The sequence below is a fragment of the Pollachius pollachius genome (assembly GCF_949987615.1).
Source record: "Pollachius pollachius genome assembly, chromosome: 3".
NCBI lineage: Eukaryota > Metazoa > Chordata > Actinopteri > Gadiformes > Gadidae > Pollachius > Pollachius pollachius.
Genome location: NC_136936.1, coordinates 37198875 through 37219114, shown reverse-complemented (window position 1 = coordinate 37219114; position 20240 = coordinate 37198875). Strand labels below are relative to the sequence as shown.

The window sequence follows — 20240 nt, the reverse complement described above, 5'->3', positions numbered from 1 at the left end:
TGAATCAATAAATCAAACCGTGTATCTTCTAACAATATTTTAATATATATTTCTTTGTAAACTGGGTATTTGGCCTTTACGTAACTCCACCGCTGAGAGATGCTTCGCTGTTCCACAAATTAATGTTTGAATGGACTATAAAATATTTCTCCGTCTGTCCAAGAGGTCAGATGTTAATACACTTTTTTATGTTATCTGAATCTCAATTCCGGCAGGCCGGCTGCTAGTAGGACTGGGGAGCCCCTTGCTCACACGTGTAGGGTGGTCCGCGATCCCGTTTATCCACAGCCCCTTCCTCTAGTTTCTAATGGCCACCGTGTTTTTATGTTCATGCCGGCTTTATATCGAGCATTCACAAATGCACCCAAACGTCATGACAACCTATTTAACAGATGCTTTTTATCCAAACAGCCTAACAGGGATTTTTTTTCTTCGATAAATGTCATTAATGAGCAGGTAGGCCTGAGGCAATATGTGGTCCAACCCACAACACCTCGACAGCTGATGATTCTGTCTGTGCCCATTCTCAATGTAGTGTCCGCTACACCTCTTGGGTGTAAATAGTGTTACATAGTGTAACTTGTGGAGTGTACCTTATTATTGTGATTGGTATAGTGTGACAAACCACCTTATTGGACTGAGAGAAGTTGAAACAATATGTAAATGCTTGTGTTCTCTCATTACATGCAGCACGTCCGCAAACGTTTTATTGTAACAAGCCTGCCCTCTGCTGGTCTTTTGGTGAAATGACAAAAACACTGAAACCCCCACGCAACAAATTCATTTCTGTGAAAATATGGACTCTTTGTTGATGTACTTAGTTATTCTGGCAGCATGCGCACATGCACACACATGAAGACACACACGCCGACGGGTGCTCACACATACATACATTGAAAAAGATAAAAGTGAACTATGTTTCCGTTCACGTTGTCAGAGATTGGTCCGACAAGGTTTAATTGCCTTTTGCATTTTATCTCCCTAAAAGTTAAAGCTCTTCATTTCAATTTAATCTTTGACTTATTCTCCCTCTTCCTCTCCGTCGCCCTCTATCTCTCTCTCCCCCTCTCTCTCTCTCTCTCTCTCTCTCTCTCTCTCTCTCTCTCTCTCTCTCTCTCTCTCTCTCCCATCTCCCATCTCCCCATCTTTTTCTAATTTCCAACACAATATGAACAGTAGGGTTTCTCCATCACAATCAGTCTCTCTCTCTCTCTCCATCTTCCCTCTCCTCCTCCACTTCAACTCCTCCACCTCCCTCTCCCCTCCACCTCCAGCCCCTCCTAGAGGGATGTATTCTGTCAGGCCCAGCCCAGGGTCTCTCCTGCTGGTGGGAAAGTGCAGGGAGTGGGGTGGGGGGGCTTATCTACCCTGTCTGCAGGAAGCCCTAGGGCCTGTCATCCCTGTCCGGGGATACATACACATACACACTCACTCACTCTTCCGCATACCCACATGCACGCACACACACACACACACACGCAAACAAACACACACACACACACACACGCATACACACAGACACACATTCTTGCACACAAACATACACCCAGACAAAGACACATAGACATGTATCTGCATGGACACGCACAGCTGCACAAACCACACACACGCATACACACACCCTCAAACACAATACCGTAGTGAATAGCTAACACACTGCATTTCAAATCAGTGTAAAAAGTTGTAGTTTCCTTCTCCATACCCGACATCTGTCTTGCTGTCTAACCAGTCACTCAATGTCCCTCAAACACATGATTTCCATGACCAGATTCAAAGATTTCCCAGCTGTTGTAGTACATCAAGCAGGTCCTCACTCTTCAGTGCCCACACACATAGAGTATTCTGTATTAACACTCTGTGCTCAATAAAATACAGTTTTCTGCTCAAACTTTTGGTGAGCTGAACGTTTTGTATATACTTCTATAATTAAGGCAGGGGTTCCTAATGTAGTTTCTGTAGTGGTTTGGAATAGTTGTTTGGCTATGGAGGAGCAAGGAGCACTCATCTGTCAGGGTTTCAGAACATGATTAGTGGAAGTCTCTGCTTCCCTCCTCCACCGCATCGCATGCCAGGGGAAGTTCACCATTCATCTGGTCTCTTTATTTTGGAGGAGACATTTACTTTGAAAACCCACATTATGGGGGGAATGTGGTGTATCCAAAATAAAGGTCTCTCGCAACAGTGTTTTTTAAGATCAACGGCCTTGGAACTGCGGCTTAAAAAAGGTCTCAAGCAGTGTTTTTTTTTTCAAAATAAAGGTTGTTTGGAGCAGTAGGGACTTTCTTTATTTATGCATGGCTTGCTTTGAGGTGGACGAGAGAGGAAAAAGGCTGTGGTCTCGTCGACTCCGTATTAAGCCACTGAACTTCCCATCGTTTCACAGCGGTCACACACAAGGCTCTGCTCTTGTATTCTCCCTTGTTTTCTTGTTCCTTTGTACACCTTTATTTTCTGTAATGGAAGATGGATGGGAGCTCGGGGGGACAGCGGGGCTTGACGTTGCCGGCGGTTGGGATTGGCCAGGAGCCTGACCCCTGGATGAATGAAGAACCATCTGGACTGTGTTTCTCAAATCTTTATTCCCAATGCGTGCTCTTGTTTTTCCAATCTCTCTTCCTCTTTTACCCTCTCAAAGTACATGGACACACACACACGCATGCACACGCACACATGCACACAATCAGAGACACACACATGCTCACAATCATAGACACACATCTCTCATTCTCTTTTTCCGCCAGTACACACACACACACACACACACACACACACACACACACACACACACACACACACACACACACACACACACACACACACACACACACACACACCTCCTACTCTCTACTTCTGTCTCACCGACACTCATTTCACTCAATTAAGTTAAATACAGTGATGTTTTTGGCGCAGTTGTGATAAAATCCAAGTTTGGAAACTGGCTTTTTTTATGAATAAGGAACTGGGAGTGAGGAACACTCCAAGACACACTATTTGGTATTTACTATTTAGTTCAGATGCATATATTCAAACAGGATTTACGTTGAAAATACATGTGCATAAATAGCAAAGAGGGATTAGGGGCGTCTTGCTGAAGGACGCATCAACAGGTAGACTGTGGATATTGGACTTCCAACCCAGAATATCTCGACTGGAACTGGGTCTGGAACACCACCACCAGACCACCGTGCCAACCTCACACACACAGACCCCCTAGGAGGCAGACAATGCAGCTGTTTCCCAGCAGTGAGCATACAGTTTCTAATACAAACATGCTTTTATGCTGTGGACACTCTCACAGCGGTACCAAAGCAGCGTCACCCTATTCCATGGGTGCATAGAGAACTCACAAGGAGAGGATCACTTTAGCCTGAGAAAGACCCAGTCACTCAGATACTTGGTGGTTCCGATTGGTGAAAAATCGATAGTTTCCATTATGTAGCATATTTTGTTTTTAATGTCTACCTCAAGTGACGGTTATGTTTACGTTTATGTTTGAGCTATTTAATTAACATGACATTTACATTTATGATCACATTGTGTGTGTGGTTTAAATGTTGTATCTACTGCTTTCCTGCACTTTTTGCTGTGAAACGAAAGTGTCCCATCATTGATTAATTAAGTTATATCTTATCTTAAACATCACACAATGTATTTGTATAAACCTTACTCCACTGCAACTCTGAAGCTTGGCTCGGAAATGAGGTCCATATATCCACATAGGAATAAAGACCACCACTAACCTCTGACTATTACTCCCCAGTGATGTACTATCTACAGGATGTTTTAATGGGCTGGGTGATTTAATGGACTTTCTTCTTCCCTCTGCAGTCATCTAACGACCAGCTCCTTCTCTCCGTAAGAATCACAGAAAACGGGAATCCAACTCGGTGAGAGCTTATCTTTATACGATTATATTTATTTTTTTACTTTTTTTGATCTTCCCTTTATCATTCTTTCTGTCTTTCTTTTTTCTTTGTCATTCACTAGTTATACTTTTCTCTTTTTCTCTATATCTATCTTTCTTTCTTGCATCCTTATTTGTCGCTATTGCTGCCAAATGTAATGTTAAATCTCAAACGCTAGGGTGTGCCTTGTCCCATTCTGAGTTTACATACTTGTTGTTACACAAAGTAACCACTAGATGGGTGTAGAGTTTAACTGAATGGATCTTTTTACTTTGACTCCTACCTTTGCGGAAGTAGACAGAGATGAGTTGAGAAATAATTGCACCAAAACATTTTGTATTGCAATGAGAGGACAAAAGAGGTGTGTGTGTGTGTGTGTGTGCAAATGTGTTCCAGAATACAGAACAGAAACAGAATATACATTTTTAGTCCCAGTTCATGTTGTCAAATCAGTGAACAAAGGTGTTTGTTGCTGGATAAGAACGAGGAGCAGGTCTGAGAGTATTATTCATCTGAGGAAGAGAGACAAGAGGACAGAGAGAATCGGCTTCTCTAAAAACTGGAATCCACACTCTCTCTCGTTGTATCTGTCTTTCTCTCTGTCTCTCACTCTCTGTCTCCCTTCTCGCACTATATCCTCTCTCTCTCTCTCTCTCTCTCTCTCTCTCCTTCCTCCTCCTCCTCCTCTCCTCTCGGGGAACCAATACGGCTGAGATGGAGTCTATAGAGGAGGAGGGAGGTAGGTCGGGGGGAGGTGGAGGGAGAGAGGGGAGGAGGCGGAGGAGGAGGAGGAGAGTCAGGCTGTAGGGAAGTAGTGAAGTGTAGTCAGAGGATCGCTGCAGGTGTGTGGAGTCTGAGCGTGCGCCGGGTGGCTCTTTTAGCGCAGCTCTGGTCCACCCTGGACTGGTTTATACGGCCATCAAGAACCAGTCACCTCTCGCAGTCTGGTTTCAGAAGTTCTTTTTTGGTTCAGTCCAGGATAGCCCTGTTTTGATCCAGTTAGTCAAGTGGTTCAGTCCAGGTTAGTCAAGTGGTTCAGTCTAGGTTAGTCGAGTTGGTTCGGTCCAGGATAGTCCAGTACGACCCGGTCCTTGTCAGTTTGGTCCGGTACGCCCCGGTCCAGCGGTTTGGTCAAGTCCGGTCCAGATTAGTCCAGTTGGTTCGGTCCAGGTCAGTCCTGTACTTTGGTCCGCGTCGGTCCGGTGGTTTGGTCCGGTGCGCTCCGGTTCGCGTCAGTCCGTTGGTCCGGTCCAGTGCGCTCCGGTCCGGGTCAGTCCAGCGGGGTACCTGCTGCGGTCGGGGGAGGCATGGCGTTGCCGGGCGATGGTGTGCAGAGCCTGGGCTCCTACTTCTGTCTGATCCGCCGGCGCTTCAAGAGGAGGCGCACCAAGCGCTCTGAGCGCAAAGGTAACCCGTGGCAACTGCAGACGCAACCCGTAGCAACAGGAGACGCAGCACCTCTTGCGTTGCTATTGTAATGTAGTTTTGTTATTTTGTCGAAAAAAGAGTCATTGAGGTGAATTTGTGAGTGTTGGCAGGCTTGGCTTAAGGGTTATTCACAGTGTTATTTGTTTAAGTTGTTTTATAAGTGACACTGTTGATCATTTAAGAGTCTGGGACTGGAGTTCTTCTTGTGGTTCTTTTGGGGGTAAATAAGCTCTACATTTTATTTGTGATCAATAAGTAAAAAAAGAAAAAAAAAAAAAGAAAGAAAGAAAGGTGGATAAGAAAGAAAATCATTCTGAACATTTAAATGTTCAGTTTTTGATGTTCTTTTGTGTAGTTTTCTAGTTGTTTCAAATGTTAAGTCTATTTATACTCAAAGGACATTTTAAAAGGTATTCTGATATCCGGTAATCGACAATATGAATGGCTTTTTTAAGAATGTTTTCTCTAATTTACATTATCAAAGGTATTAACCAAAATAGGGCAACCACATTTGACTCAATCAGGGTACTGACATACCAATGGACCTCTTACGATATATTCATACACACTCTTGAAAATGGTCTCTTTATCCAACTGTTGATGTATTTACAGAGGTTTCATATTACCATACTCTCTGGTTTGGATATTAACTCGTGCCATTCTCCATCACAGTCTCCTCTCACTGCTTTATTCTCCTCTGACCTCCTTCGTTCCACTATTCTCCTCTTACCTCCTCTACCTTTCACTTCTTTTTTCTTCTCTCACCACTTCCTCCAAGCTACCTTTTACTCCACCTCCTCTCCTCCTCTCCTCCTCATTGTGAAACACATCGTGTGTTTGTGTAATGGGAGGAGATTGACAAGCACTTCCCCCTAGCATGCCCGTTACCCCGTTTTGCGCGGGGGATTAGCGTAGCAAAGGCACTAGCAATTACCGAGGTGTCCTCATCTCCCTGGCAGAATTAGCCGTGTGTCAGCCACTTGCTTTGATAGCTAGCCAGGCGACCACCGATCGCCAAAGCCGAGCCCAATCATCCGCGTAAAAATCCTCTGCTGCTGAGTGGGCATTTTCCCGAGAACATGATTTGCCCCCCTCCCCCTCACCCCGACCCCGGCCGACTCTTCTCTTAACAACTTGACTTCAACCATCAGCGTTTCACACATCTTTTTTTTCCCGCCCTTTTGCTCAAATGCTAGCTTATCGGCCGAGGAGGGGCGTTTGAACGCTAGGGGAAGCGATGATGGAGCAGGGGTGAAGTTTCCCTGCCGGTTCACTCAGACAATTTTAATACTCTTAACAGCAGCAGGCTCGCTGAGATAAGTTGCTTATAAGTTCCAGGGTCTGGGATCTTTCAGGCTGGCTAACTGCTAACCGCATATGCTAGGAGTGTGAGGTTGCAATTTTGCTTAAATTTTGTGTCTTACCTCAAGTATTGATTATGTGAGGTTAATATTTTGATTTTGAGAATTATTTGAGATGTTAATGAATAAATGAGCACCCACAAAAATAAAAAAATAAGCTTTTCTGAATGAATGACAGATAATCAATTCAAACTTTATATAAATAATTCACAGCAGGAGGGTATCCATGTAATGATTGAATGTACTAATGACAACACTATTCTCCAAAGTTAATACTGATCCTTTTGCCAGAACCTTGCCAGAACCTCTTGGGCTTAACCATTCACTATCCTGACGTAAAGATAAAGTCAATATATTCAGAAGCAGGTCTCCTGTACTCAGTAGCTACATTGACTTTCAGCGTGTCTTGGACGAGGTCTTCAGACGCATCCCCTCTAACTGCACCGGGGCTGCCGATGGCTTTCCAATGGGCCGTGGATGAAATATGGAGAATGGCAACCGCTTTATGCTGTGCCAGCAAAAAAGTGTCAAATAAGCTTTCGTACAGAGGTGTGTGTGTGTGTGCGTGTGTGTGTGTGTGTGTGTGTGTGTGTGTGTGTGTGTGTGTGTGTGTGTGTGCGTGTGTGTGTGTGTGTGTGTGTGTGTGTGTGTGGGGGGGGGGGGGGGGGGGGGGGTTGAACCATTTACAATCCATCACAGAGGAAGAGATGTCATCGTTTCAATCTCCACCTTTTCTCCTTCCTTAAATCTTACTTTCCTTGTCTTGTTTCCTTGCTCCCTTTGTCCTTTCTTTTCTACCCTCACAATTTTCTGTCATCGTTATTTTATTTCATTTTCAAGGATTTCAGTTGGCCTTTCTTTACTCACACTTGTCTGCAAACATCAAGTATCATAAACATCACTGAAACAACCTCACGTTTTTAATAACACTAATGTTTGTCATTTCTGCCTTCCTTTATGTTTCTGTGCCATTCAGTTTGAGCGTTACATTCATGCCTTCATTTGCGTACACGTTGACAATACAAACACGGCATGGCTTGATCCAAATGGAAGAAGCAGAAAACGGCAAGTTGTGTATTAGCTTCTTCTGACAACCACAACAATTGCAGTCTGACACGCGCTGCGCTGTCAGATGTCTAGCCTCGCCACACAACAAACTGTTGATTAAACCAGACGCTTATTTACTAGCCGTCTATCGCCAAGCACTAGCAAGGCCCTCTGTCAAAACAAGAATTTAATTGTGTCGGGCTGTCTGGGTGCTATTAGCCTAGGTTAGCGACAAGCTAATCAGCAGCCGTCTGCCTCTGACGGAGAGGAATGCTTTGGTTGCTTGACAGGCGGCCTGGCAATACAGCGGCAATAAGGTGTGTTTAGCCAACAGAGACGTAGCTACGTATGCTGGGCAGGTGTAGCTGGTCCTAGCTGGCTCCAAATATTCACAATTGAGCAAATACTGTATATATAAGACATCTTTCCAGCGCAGCTTTAGATCTTTGCATGTCTAATGTTGCGAGAGCGGCCATGTTTGAGTTTTAAACTGGGATAAGCCAGACTGCCTCCTCATTAAAGATTTCTACTAAAGCAAACCAATGTCATCCAATTAATTCACAGCTAAAATAAAGATATCGACAACATTAGAACACAGTGACCCACAGTTTCCCCCCGTTTATTTTTTATTGAAGTTCAAATTCAAATACATCTCTAGCAAGGTGACGTTTTATGATATCTCTGCTCCCCTCACTGCTCACCGCAGCCTTGATTCATCCCTTTTCAATCCTCTTCATCCTCCACCTCATCCCTCGTCCTGACACCTACTCTGTTCATCATCTCTTATGCACTATGAACTCCTTCCCCTCCCTTGATCTCCCGCCATCCTTCTCTCTCCCTCTCATTTTATCCCTCCCTTCCTCCCTCCCACTCGCTCTCTTTTTCTCTCTATCTGGCTCTTCTCCTTCCTGTCTCAGTCTCTCTCTCTGTCCCTCTCTCTCTGTCTGTCTGTCTGTCTGTCTGTCTGTCTGTCTGTCTGTCTGTCTTACTGTCTCTGTCTGTCTGTCTCTCTCTCAGTCTCTCTCTGTGTCTCTCTCTGTGTGTCTCTCTCTCTCTCTGTCTCTCTTTTTCTCGAGGCTGTCAAGGCTCCTCTTATCTGCTCGACATTATGCACCCTGTCCTTTCCCAGCTGTCAAACCCTGACTTACACACACACACAAACACACATCCATGTACATACACTAACAAATAGGTGCACACAACAAAAATCCATATTCCATAACTTGTACACAAACAAACACCCTCTTAATGGCGGCACCATTTATTTGCTTGCTGTGAATTAAAAGGAGCCTCTGATCTCTGACCTTTGACTTGGCCTTGATTGTTATGTTGGCTGTGTGGAAACACACACACACAGACACACACAGTCACACACTTACTTATCTCACACACAAATTCTAATAAGATGATTAGGATCTTTGTCAGCCCTTTCCAAAAGTTTTGCTCCAGATTATTTACGGTGTGTGTGTGTGTGTATTCAAGTGTCCCATTTGTGGAGAGAAGGAGGTGTGTGTGTGTTTGTGTGTGCCATGCACATCTAGTGTGTTTTACAGGGTGACCTGACTAGAGACCTGGACACACACACCCCTACCCACACCTACACACACACACAGGGCTGTCACCAGCACTCTGGGCTCTGCTTTAATAAATCAGAGATGTCACCCAGACTGTAGAGCTGGTGGTGAAGGAGGGGGAGAGAGGAGGAGGGCAGGGAAGGCCATCCAGCAACCTTGACAAAACACATGGTTTTAAGGAGGTGAGGGGGTGAGGAGAGTTGAGCATGGCGGTAAGGCGGGGAGGAGGGGGTGAGTCGGGTAGAGGGTCAGGAACAAAGGGGTGAGGTGGTAGGAGGGGACGGGCGGGAGGAGGGGGACGTAGAGGTGGGTGCAGCCGTGGATGGGTGGAGGATTGAGACATTTTATTGATGTTATTAAATCTGCTGGCTGAAGTGAAACAGTGAGATGCAGGGGTTGGCCCCCCCGCAGGGCCCACGTAAACAGGAGCCAGAGCGGGAGAGAATCACGGTGGGTACGGAGGTGACACACCAGACGCTGCTGTTCCCACCCCCGCTCTAGATAATGCAGTTATTCAGAATCATACACAGAATAATGCAGTTATTCAAAACAATATTCGCAATAATGAGCATAGTGTGCTGTAAAAAGTTATTCCGTTGGTTGGAATGAGACCATTATTCAGCATCATATTCAGAATAATACAGTTGTTCAGAATAATAAAGTTGTTGTGACCTCTGGTCATTGAGAAAACAAGCAAAACTTACATAAACATAATAACGAATGGTAACTAATAATCCCTCTCTGAGAGCTGGATGAGTTCCTATTTTTAGGAAGAGTGGATCGGATGTTATTAAAGATCCTATGTTATGACAACACATTGAACATTTTCAGTAATTAGTTCTTGCACTTTGGCCCTGGTATTGCTTTTCCTAAAAGTTGTTGTCCTCATCTTGTACATCTCAAAATGTATCTTACCTGAATTGATTAGAAATCGTTCAACTCTGGAGACACAGGCTTTTAAAAGGTCCCTTTGAAACCCTGCAGCCTGCGCTCCAGATTGTGACTCCTCCATGAAGACCAGCCCACTGTATCCCTGATAGAGAGTGGTGTATGGGGGTATAAAGGGCTGTTCTCTTAATGCACTGAGTGGAGGATCCCGTGTAAGGCCTGGAATTGGTCTCAGAAAGGCAAATCACTTCTGGCAGGCTAATTCACTGGTCATTAGAAGGGCCAAATTGAATAATGGAGTGTGTGTGTGTGAGTGTGAGTTTGTCTCTGCCTGTGTGTGTGTGTGTGTATGTGTGTGTGTGTGTATGTGTGTGTGTGTGTGTGCGTTTGTCTCTGCCTTTGTGTGTGTGTGTGTCTCTCTTCCTCTGTTTGTGTGTGTGTGTCTCTCTTCCTCTGTGTGTGTGTGTGTGTGTGTGTCTCTCTCTTCCTCTGTGAGTGTGTGAGAGTGTGTGTCTACCTGTGTGTGTGTGTGTGTGTGTGTGTGTGTGTGTGTGTGTGTGTGAGAACCCCACAGAGGTACATGTCGTCTAGATGCCCTCTGGGGTCTCTTCCCGTGGTCCATCAGTTTTAATCAGGCACTACGACAGACAGCTCCCTTTTCGGCCATAGGACCCCTTCTCCATTAGGACCCCGAGTGGACCCATGCCTGTACCCCATTACCACGACAACCCCCCCATCCTCCCCCGGTCACCAGTGACCATGGTGTCGTGCCGCAACAAGAAATGGGGCCGCAATCTGGATGACGGAGGGTCGAACTGACTTGACAAAAAAAGGCCAATTTTCACTTTCTATTAAAACCCCTCTTCCCACTCTCCCTGGAGGTAATCAGCCGACTGGCAGGATTTGATTGGGGAGAGTAATAGGGTGCTGGGGTAGAGACTGTACCGTTCATCTAGCCAATCACAGACATGAGGACAATCCATGATTACCATGTCCCCCCCTCCTTCCCAAACCTGATATCCTTCTGTACTTAAATCAGCCCCCCTTTCTCTCTCTCTCACTCTCGTTTCGCATTCTCGCTTGTGTTCTCTCTCGTTCTTGTTGTTGTTCTCTCGTGACAGCGCCATCTCTTTGAATACTTCTATAATACATTTAATACATCTGTTAATCTCTTGAGGATCTAAATAGGTTTCCGGTCAGACATACAACTTCAGCACTGGGTCTTTGTAATGTGGATTTTGAAATCGAATTGTAATGAGTGATGGTTGCGATGCAGTGAATGAGGATCTCCTTAACACAAGCCCCCCGGCCGGTGTACATAGGCCTGCTGTACATGTCAATGGTTAGAACGGGTTAATGGTAGGGTCACATGGGTATGGAGTGGATTTACTGTTGGAGAAGCTAAGAGGTGTGTGACAGAACGAGACCAAAACACAATTTCCTCTCACCCATTTGTCTTGTCTGTCTCTTCTGATCTCTTGTTTCCGTCCATTTAGTTTCTTCTTTAATAGTATCCCCTTCCTATTTCTCTTACAATGCATTACCATCATTTACTGTTATATTCTTAACCTTACCTTATGTTAATTTGCTTCCATTTACTTTACTCTAACTTTACTAAACTTTCCTAACCCAAGCCAGCATTACCTTTACATTAATAACCTTACTTTACCCAACCCTACCTTACCTTTGTGGTCCATTTCTTTCCTTCACCTCTGAATCGGCCTTTCCTCTCCTACCAGTATCCACCTCCTCCCCTCCGCCATCCTCCACATCTCTTTCCTCCTCGCCCAGCTCCCATTATCCTCCACCTACCATGATCCAACTCCCTGCTTCCCTTTCTCCCACCTCCTCCTCCACTGCCTCTCCTCGACCTCCCTTCCTCCACCTGCTCCTCCACCACCTCCCCTCCACCTCCCATCATCTACCACCTCCACCTCCCGTCATCCACCCCCCTGCCTCCATCCTCTAGCTCCTTCATTCATCCTAAAGGGACTCATGGCCACTCAGCCACATGATTTATGACTGCACCTGAAGGTGTGTGTGTGTGTGTGTGTGTGTGTGTGTGTGTGTGTTGGTAGAGGAGGGGAACTTGGAAGGAGAAGGAATTAAGTGGGACATTGATGAAGGAGTGTGTACGGTGGAAAGGGGGAAGAAAGGAAAGGACGAGTATGCAAGTAAAGGAGCAGAGAAGGATAGCAGGACTTTAAGAGGCAAGCTTTACATCAGCCTTTACCCGGAGTATCTATTGGTACTGATTCCACGTAAAAAGGGCTGAGTACCAAAACCAACGGTCACCTGAACCACAAGCGCCGATCGTGACAAAAATCCATATCCCCTTCAATTCCCATCGTTTCTGAGTCTTTGCTCGCACCCGTGTCCACATGTGTGGTGGCCCTCCCGTGCACGCCGTTGCACACCCATTGTCTCTGTGCATGCACGTTTTTGTTTGCCAGTCCAATAGTCTCAGACACTGGGTTCTCTCTTCAGTTATTGCTTGGCCTCGCTGCCACTTTCACTTGAACCTTGGCTCCTCCTGAACCCGTCAAAATACAATCTACCATAAAACCCATCAAATAAAAAATTCATATTGATACTCTCTCCCTCCACTACCCCCTCACCCCTCCCCTCTCCCACCCACTTGGCCGTCAGCGGTCTGCAATGATGAACGGCCAACTGTCAAATATTACAGTCTGGAACACAATAAAAGACTGCATTTTGTCCCCCCTCCACCCACTCCATCGCCAGGACTACACAATTCACCACCTCTCCTCTCCTGCAATTCCAAGATTCGTTTTCAGGAGGTTTTGGGTGAAACACAAGATAACTGTTTGTTAATTAGACACAGCCACACTAGATCCCGAGGCAGGCTACTTCCTCAATCTGCTATTGAAATATACGACTATTTCGTCTTTTCATATATTTGTACGTTCCCGAACGGAATGAGGGTTTGGACTGAGCACTCTCAGAATAAAGTTATTAAATCCCTACTTTTGAGACAGGCTGTGGATACTTAAAGTGTTACGAAGGAATCCTACAAATCATCATCGCCATTTGTAAATGTAAGTCAGGTAATACAATTGTAGAAACACAATGTGTTTTTATATTATTCCATATGTATTTGACTCTACATCATTCTATGCTGTTCCCCAGTGTCAGCGTTGGTTACAAAATGGAGGTGACAGCAGCCCAGCATAAATCTGAAGAATGTGACTTTGAATTTTCCGTGCCTCACGGCCTCCAGTGATGGTGAGCGTGCGGGGACAGCAGCCATTATTCCCTCTAGCTGCTCGGTGGGGGCACGGTGTTGCTCCATTACACAGCAAGCCCGGCGTCCTATTGGTCGACATCCTTCTTCAACCTGAGGGGTGGTCATTGTACTGGGCAACAACATGCCAATCTAGCCCGGCTGCATACCCAGTGGTCGAAACCATTGTTTACTGCGAGACGCTGCATGTTATTGTTCAATGCCATTGCATTTCAGGGAGACTACCTTTGTTTTGGCTTACACCTAGCCAGCAGAGCAAGGCTGGCTTTCTATTGATCAATACCATTCCAGCACAAAAAAAGCCTTGAATCCTATTGGCCAGGCCACTCCAAATACACTCACGGATTCGCACCATCTGGACATTGAGGGCTGAATACTCAAATTATTATAGCATGTAAGAAATGTTATTTGATATGGTTTGTAAACAGTGTCACCTAAATTGAGGTCTCTGTACATTTTCTGGTCCTTTGTCAAACATTTTAGGTTTTCTAGTAGAATTTGAAATCTTTGGATCACCTACAGACCATGGTTAAGTACTAAAGTATATCTGCTAGGCTGTGCATGGGATTTCGATACCACCGTAAGTTTGGTTTCTAAACTTAAAATTATTCAAATAAAACTAACTACTCAGGTAGAGTTAGGAGCATTTTACTGCTACTATGTGCTAATGCCTAGCTTAGCGCTTTTCATTTTCATGCCGTCGCTGTAAATGGACTGCTGCCAAACACACCCGATACAGGGGAAGAACATTTCTCAAGTCTTCCACGGCCCAGAATTTATATTTTTTCTTTTAAAAACTCGACACGTCTATTACTGTTCAGCCGAGCGCTACAATATTATGAGCCTCATTTCCAGAAGATGGGGGCTTGCCTCCGGTAAACATCACACTAGCATGCCCATAAATAAAGTAAATACAAACCGTTGTCTATCATATTACCGCCCTCGCCCGCCATCCTGTGAGCGGGACCTCACAGAGAATATTATTTCATGCAGAAACCATCAGAGCAACACAACTAAAAATATGATTTACTTGGTGTGTAAGTGTTTGTGCGCGAGAGAGACAGGCAGTCTCCAGAGTCTATTGCCATTGTTGCATAAGCCGAAATTTCTTTATTTTCTTTTGTATGCTCACTTTCACTTTTTGCTAATTGTTCTCTTTGACCTCTCAGTATAAAGTAATCAAATGAGTTTAAGGTTCAAGAAGAACGTTATCGATTGTCTTTTTTAATCGACCTGAATGTAATTCTTATTTGATTTAACTTGAAGTGGATTGGGTCTTTCTCTGTTCCGTTAACAATCAAATTAGTTTTAAAAACCCAAGGTGCCTATCATGAAACGAGATGACAGAAATGTCAAGCTCTCGGATGTTTCTGCCAATCTGTCGAGTCCATGTTCCGAGGCGTGAACATTCATAGGTGAACTAATAGTCACGCTTAGTACACGTGAACATCTTATCATCGTGCATGTCATCCCTCTCGCGGCCTGCTCCCGTTCCCATCATCACCACGGCCTGGTTTCTTTCAAGGGACCCGTATGGGGGGGAAACAAAACATCGGGAACGCAGAGATAAAATATGTAGCAGGCTGTCCCGGGGTGCACCCAGGCGTGTTTTGCTCATCGCGTTTGTGTCTGTTTGTGACAGGCGTAGACGCTAAGCACGGAGGCCTTTCAAAGATACATTTGCTTTTTTTCCCCTTTTTTCCCTTTCATGTGAGCCCTGGATGCTGTCACAACCACGGCGTGTCAGGTGTTCCTGGAGTTTGAAGCGAGCTGGCTTTCACACTTCCCTAATGTGCTGCTAATGTAGGCTGGGTTGCAGGAGAAGATTTCCCTCTGGGGCCGGGCATAAGACGGTGTTCGGTGTTTCCACTGAAGATCGAGGTGTGTGTGAGGGGCACTGGGTTGATGTGTGAATGCAGTGAGCTAAAGTCACGTGCACCCGGGGCTGATGTGCGCGTGCACACGGTGCTGATGTGCGTGTGCACACAGTGCTGGTGTGTCCTTGCACACAGTGTTGATGTGCGCGTAGACAGTGCTGAATTTATTTTTAGCTTTAATGTTGTAGAGCAAATTTTGTTTTCAGTCTGCATTTGTAGCCTCTTCCCCTGGGTCTCATTATACTGTTGCTTTTGATCTTCACAATCCAATATGTAGTCCACTTACAATTATTAAGTCACTTATTGTGTTACTATTTCTCTTTATGCTTCCCAAAATTTGTCTGGAAGCCATTCATGAGCTAATGCCACCTACAGTATCATCTTGTGTTTCTTATTCTTCTACATCAGAACGCTATTTTGCTCTCAGTATTTCTCCAATTTCTCCATTGATGTTTTCAAATTAAACAAATTGGATTGCATTCAACAAATAATTCCAAAATATATATATCCTTACATGCTGTATGCATGTAAGGACAGACTGGTGTTACATGCGCTCCAATGTTCTTCTCTGAAGAAATGAAAAAAAGGAGCATTTTCATTTGTATAATGTTTGAAAGGCGTGGAGCGAGGCTTCTAAACTCAACTACTCAATTGAGGTGAGTTTGATTCTGCGATGCTACAGATTTTGCGATGCTACAGATTCTGCAATGCTACAGATCCATCTAGCAGCTTGCCTTCGTGACCGGTCAAAAGGAGTTTCAGGCTCAAACATATTGAGCCTATTGTATCATGGTGAGATGACCAACTCTTACGAAAAAATGAAAAGATCTTGTCTAACTTACAATGCACCTAAGCGAGTTTATACTCGTACTCGCGTTACAATTGGAGCCATCATCTTGTCATAGAACCAATTATAATCCATTGCACTGCCAGAAGGCCAATTGCCATGTCATTTGGAACAATTACAAGTATGTAGGTTCTATATCTTTCAGCTTTTACACCCAGACAGGGTGAAGAGAGCTAAATGTACACACACACATTTGAAGGTTTATCTTTCAAAAGTTGAAAGCTGGTGTAATTTGTGAGTCTTGAGTTATTGGGTGTCCCATCAGGAGATTCGGGTGCAATAAGAAGGATGAACACGATTTAACAGTAGCAGAGAGTTGTTGTACATGTACTACCCCATATAATCACCAAACCACTATTTATCTGGGCCAGTACACACTGGGAAAGCTCCATCTGAATCTGTTAATGTTACTGGTCTGTTGCATGAAAACCCTGATCCATTTGATCAATTTAAATGGCTAAAAACACTAAAGATATTGTGTAGCCATGTCAACTGCGCATATCACAGGGCATCTCAACTCTGTTCCGCTGCTGTGTTGTTCTATTGGCTATTTTGACTGCGTGGTGACCGGGTAAGCCCAAAGCAGGCAGCCCTGTTGGGACGGGACACAAGATACTGTTTTACAATTCTGTCCCGATTCGAGTCCTGTTCGAAGCGAAAGCAAACACACACCGTGCTCCATCCGCGCTTTGTGCGTGTGCTTTGCTCAGTTAAAACAATAGGATCCTAGTTATGCTTGTGTCGCACTACAAATGTCAAGTGTAATTTGCACTGTGTGTGCTCTGGACTTCAGCTGAGACCCAACCCCAACAGTGAAACAGAGAGCCCCAGCTGGCCTTGAGCCATTGATGGAGCGTCTCGTAACATACCTGCATCGCACACACTCCACTTTTGATCATCGTATTACTGCGGGACACTGACAGGTGGCCCGTGAAGTGACGGAGCGCTCCCCGTGCTGTGGCTTAAGAACATTCCAGAATAGTCTCGGCCCTCCCGTGGCCTGTCACAACACCCCGCCGCCTTCTGTTTTACAGCAGATAATGGCTCTCTTTCTACTCGGAATAGGATTGCCTTTTTTCTATCTCTCTCGCCCACCCGTCCTCCCTCACCTCCACTCACCTCCACCTCTCCGTCCCTGGGCTCCCCGCCAACACCACCACCAGCGCTGCCTTGTTTTGTCCAATGAGACGATGAGGGAGACGACGGTGCTAAGGGCTGTTGGTGGTGTTCTTCTGACAGCCATCCCCCCCCCCCCCCCCGCGCGCCCCGGTACCACCAAGTGAAAGAATGAGAGACATATCAAACGCACCTTTATTCTACCTCTGCCTCTCGTCAGCTAGATTGAATTTGAGATTTTTTTCATCTTTTCATTTTTTTTTTGTTCCTCATCCTTCGCCGCTCTCCCGTTACTCCCGGTCACCGTAGAAATTACCTCCAGTGCCAGTAGGCCTCTCTTTCTCCCTCTCTGTCTCTCTCTCTCTCTCTCTCTCTCTCTCTCTCTCTCTCTCTCTCTCTGTCTCTCTGTCTCTCTCTGACGACATGGTATCGGTTATCGGTTATGCTCGTGGCGGGCCGATGGTTGCTCGCCCGAGGTAACCACTCTCGCTCTCACTCCGTATCTCCCGGCTCCAGCCCCTCTGCGGCAAAAAAAACTAAAAAACCTCATTGGCACCAAAAATAATCAAAAGATGGTTTAAAAAAGTGGATTGTAGACTAGTAGACTAGTTTCTCACTTCTGGCAGTCCCCAGATATCGTGACTTTTGATTCTCTGTTTATTAGATATCCTTGGTTTCTTTGGTTTTGAGAACTACCGTGATAGACATGGATTGGGTATAATTTAGATTTAAGAAAATGTCTACATGCTGCTATTATTCAAGCTAGCAAAATGCATTTTGAGGTTTTACTTTTTATTAAATTTTGTTTTTTTTTAAATATGTCATAAGCCCTACTAACATCACCCAAATGAAATGGTTGAATCTAGTTTTATTCATAAGGATTACATTTTTTGTTTGTGTGAACGTGATACATCAAACTAATCGAATTACTTAATCAGATTTGGAAATGATAAAACTTTAATGAGGATAAAATATGTGCTTGATAGCTCCGGGCTCACTGGAAAGTATATGTGTCCATGTTCTCAACCACACAGCTGCAACTTGAGCTATCTGCCTTACACACTGTCTATCTCAAAATAACAATATAAATATCAACAGCAAGAAAAATAATACAATTTAACCAAACAATATAATTAGTATTTAACATGTTTCAGAAAGACTTCAAACCTGCCGAAGTCAAACCTGCCAAATGCTACCAAAATGTTTGTTGTGTGGTTGTTGAAAAGCCTGCATTGAGATTGAATCTAGAATCATCCCTAAAAGGCGTGTTTGAACCACAGAAAGGAGACGTTGTTCTCTTTGCTGTGTTCCTCTAGCCAGCCCATAGATTGGACCTAATCTTGAGATGCTTAAGATTCATGAGCAAGGCGGTGTTATGCTGAAAGCAGAAGTGACAGCCACATTGGCATTGTAACCAGGACTCCGATAAACACAACGTGCTTGAAAACCCAATGAATATTTACTGTGTTTGAGACATGGGCTTCATTCATCCAGTCTCCATTCTTCCATTCATTGGTCCAATCTTAATACAGTTAGCTAAATCAAGTCCAATGCCTTTAAAAAGAAATGATTAATATCCCTTTTAAAAAAATGAAATGTACTCTTGTATGTGCTTTTTTTTTTTTTAAAGATACAAAGAGCATCAATTGCATTGTATTTCACTCTTAAATTATATTTTGAAGAATTCATCACCTTCTCAGAGAAGAGAGAGGCCTTTGCAAGATAAAAACAAATTCCACTTAATGTTTCCAACGTTTATTTACCATGAAAATGTGATTGAAGATTTTGTCCAGAACTTATCTGAACTTATCTCTTATCTGTTTACCAGAAAGCATCCGCTAGCCATCCTTTGCATGTCGGTCAACAGTGCACACTCCCCATGTTTCTGTGACTATGAATGGGTTTTTGTGCTTCATGCGTGTCCGTCTGTCTTCCTGCGGTGTACAGGTGTGTTTTCCAGTGAAAACTAGCCGTGCATAGAGTTGAGGGGCCGTACACACCTGTCTGCAATTTTGGAAACTCTCTTAGCTGCCAAAGAAAAATCCCATCTCCCTCCCTCCTCCCTTATCCCTCTCTCCACACATCCAGCCCGCTTCTTCATCTGAAATTATTGAGCGGAATATGAATCTTTAATTGGCCCATAATTGTGCTAGCATATTTTACTGTCATTCGACATTAGTTTAGATTAATTTGCCCATTTAGCTTAGTTTGGACGAAGAATGGAAGTTCCAGTGAAAAGATGCAGAAGTTGAATTGGTACAGTCTGTTTCAAATCCTTATGCTGTTGTTTTCTTGTTTCGTCTTCATTTCTTATTGTATTCTCTGATTCGTAGATATGTTTACTTCTGCCTTTACCTATATATAGATGCTCCTCATGTTTTTGGTCTTCCCTGACGTGGCTGGTGTGAGCTCAAGTTTTAGGTAGAGAATTCAATTGAAGAACTATACAAAACCTTCCATCGTTAGGCCTTTGGTTTAATGGTTTGAATTTGGATTAACTGTTTAACTGTTGGATTAACATTTTGAAAAATACCACTTGAGAACACTCTATTTGCTTGTATTTCCAATTTGGGAAAAATAGGAATATAAACAATATTATTTAAATTATTAGGAATTATCATAAATCTATATCTTTACGGTGATTCTAAGCAAGTGGCCCCGTGGACTGCTCAGTGTTCTCCCTGGTCAGCGCAGCTCAGCGGATCTCTGAAGAAGCATTCATTTGATGGTAATCTAACCGTACATGCTATAACTTTCCCCATCTCCGCAGATAATCACCTCTTTAATTCAGACCGTTTTCCGTACTATGCTTGGCCACTTAATCCTGGTTGAGTGTCGCTAAATCACCAACCTGGAATGGATGTTTTTCGGTCACTGCGTGGACATTGCACCAGATATTTCCTTTTCTCCAGTGGTCTTAAGAAGTGTTAAT

At 44.3% G+C, this 20240-nt stretch overlaps 1 protein-coding gene across 2 annotated transcripts in view; it reads left to right on the top strand.

The window, feature by feature from the left end:
* adarb1b (adenosine deaminase RNA specific B1b) overlaps window positions 1-20240 on the top strand; it is a 110944-nt gene that overhangs the window by 68546 nt on the left and 22158 nt on the right. For both annotated transcript variants that reach the window (XM_079731595.1, XM_079731596.1), the window contains one exon: window positions 3829-3887. The gene's annotated coding sequence lies outside the window, so the exon portion shown is untranslated. The remainder of the gene's footprint in view (window positions 1-3828; window positions 3888-20240) is intronic.